At 48.6% G+C, this 1,828-nt stretch overlaps 2 pseudogenes; both read right to left on the bottom strand.

The window, feature by feature from the left end:
* Positions 1–228, bottom strand: part of LOC102371360 — a 604-nt pseudogene extending 376 nt beyond the window's left edge.
* Position 229: 1 nt separating this feature from the next.
* LOC102371873 lies at positions 230–1,085 on the bottom strand (annotated as a pseudogene).
* Positions 1,086–1,828: the final 743 nt, after the last annotated feature.

The following is a 1,828-nucleotide window of genomic DNA, read 5'->3' on the forward strand; positions in this document are numbered from 1 at the left end:
TCCTGCTGAGAACATCTGGGTCAGTAAGAACCAAGGTGTAGAGTTTCTGTGGGTCATAGCCATCCCACTCAGTGCTGGTCAGGCAGCCCTGAGCCAGCATGAGCGTGAGCATCTTGCCCAGCTCATCAATCTCCACATTGTCGTACTGACCCGCAATGACTGCGCTGGCTGTTGCTGTACCTTGGCCAGGCTCAGCAGCCCACCCCGCTGTGCCAGCTCCACCAGCATCTCACCCACTACCTGACCTCATGTGACTGCGGTGGGCAGGCAATGAGCACCAGCAATACCCCAGCAGTGGAGTGACCAAACAGCGAACTTCAGCCTTCACTACTCTATCCACAGTGGTCTCCAGTGTTTCCAGCATATTGCACTTCACAACGGGGGTCGGACTCAATGATCTGTTGAGGTCCCTTCCAACCCTAGCATCTATAAATCTATTAAAAACACCTTCAAAATACTGAGAACGGTGCTGTAGAGCTTGCATCCCTGTGATAGCTATTATAGGGGTTTTCAGCAGCAAAATGTATTACATCAAATTTGGAATACAAATCTACAACTTTTTCAGACTCATCCACAACAGGTAATGCTGATATCCTTCTTCCTGCAGTTATATTTAAGGATTTAATGGTAGGAGTGTCTGGATATATGAAAGCAATGCTGTGGTAAGTTCCTATCCCAAGTTCATCTAAGTTCTTCATAAAAGCAGGCTTTGGTGTCTCTGACACAAAAACTGGAGGAGCTTGAGGATTCTTTCATGGGTGAGTATATAAAGTACGTTCCCATTGACAGGGACAATAACTGGCAATCTGTGGACTTTGTTTTTGATCAGTGAATATACAGCATCAAAAAGGCTCGCATCTGGGGAGATATTTACTGTAAATAAAGCGCCCTCCACATTTCAGTCTTGTGCTCCTCCAAATCACATACCAGAACCACTGGAGACATCTAGCATCTATGCAGGACGTTAATGAAAGCTGTCATTGTTAACTTTCCTACAAAACTATTTTTACTCTGCCACAGTGGAGCTGCTCAACCACCATTTGCCACCAAGGCAATGAAGGCCTTCTTGACTTGTAGACAAGGCTCTTTGGGTAAACGTGATATCTTTTATTAGACCAAGTAATAGTGACCTTAATCACTAGTCATAGCAACCAATCTAAAAGGGACATTTGTGTGCAATTCAAGAGGTTACACGATTGTTATGGATTGCACCATCATTCCACTGAGCTCCAAACTTGCTGTTTTCAACACAACGTTACAAGTAAAGAAGGGTTGTTGGATGTAGCCATGTTGGTGTAAGGACATAGGCAGACAGGGTTCTTTGGGTACACAGCCCATGCCCTAGGCAACCAGTGTGCATGCCTATTTCAAAGCCCACCACTCCAAACCAATGAGAAGGGAACTTTCAGGAAGGAGGTCACCCCGAACCAATGAGAAGGGAACTTTCAGGAAGGAGGCAAAATCCACCCACTCCCTCCCCTCCATGCTGGCAGGGAGCGGGGTTTGCTTGTCTCTGCCATAAGCGTGATTGGCTGACAGTATGGAGGGAGCACCCAATGAGTGCCCTCAGCTGCCCAGTGGTCATTGTGGAAGCCTGTTCAAATGGCAGCTGCCTGGGAGGGGGTGGTTGGCGGTGCCTGGAGGGGATAGTGGTGCACCATGTTGCGCTGGGGTGGGGGAAGCGGGGGAGCTCAGGTCCAGCACGGGTCACAGGGGGCTGTGGAAGTGGCTGTTGCATGGCTCATGATGTGGCTTCTCCATGTTACATGGTCCTTCCCTTCCAGCCCTGCTTCCCTGTGAACCCCTAACTCTCAGGGCCCGTGTTACA

This window comes from Alligator sinensis, unplaced genomic scaffold (assembly GCF_000455745.1).
Source record: "Alligator sinensis unplaced genomic scaffold, ASM45574v1 scaffold158_1, whole genome shotgun sequence".
Taxonomy (NCBI): Eukaryota; Metazoa; Chordata; order Crocodylia; family Alligatoridae; genus Alligator; species Alligator sinensis.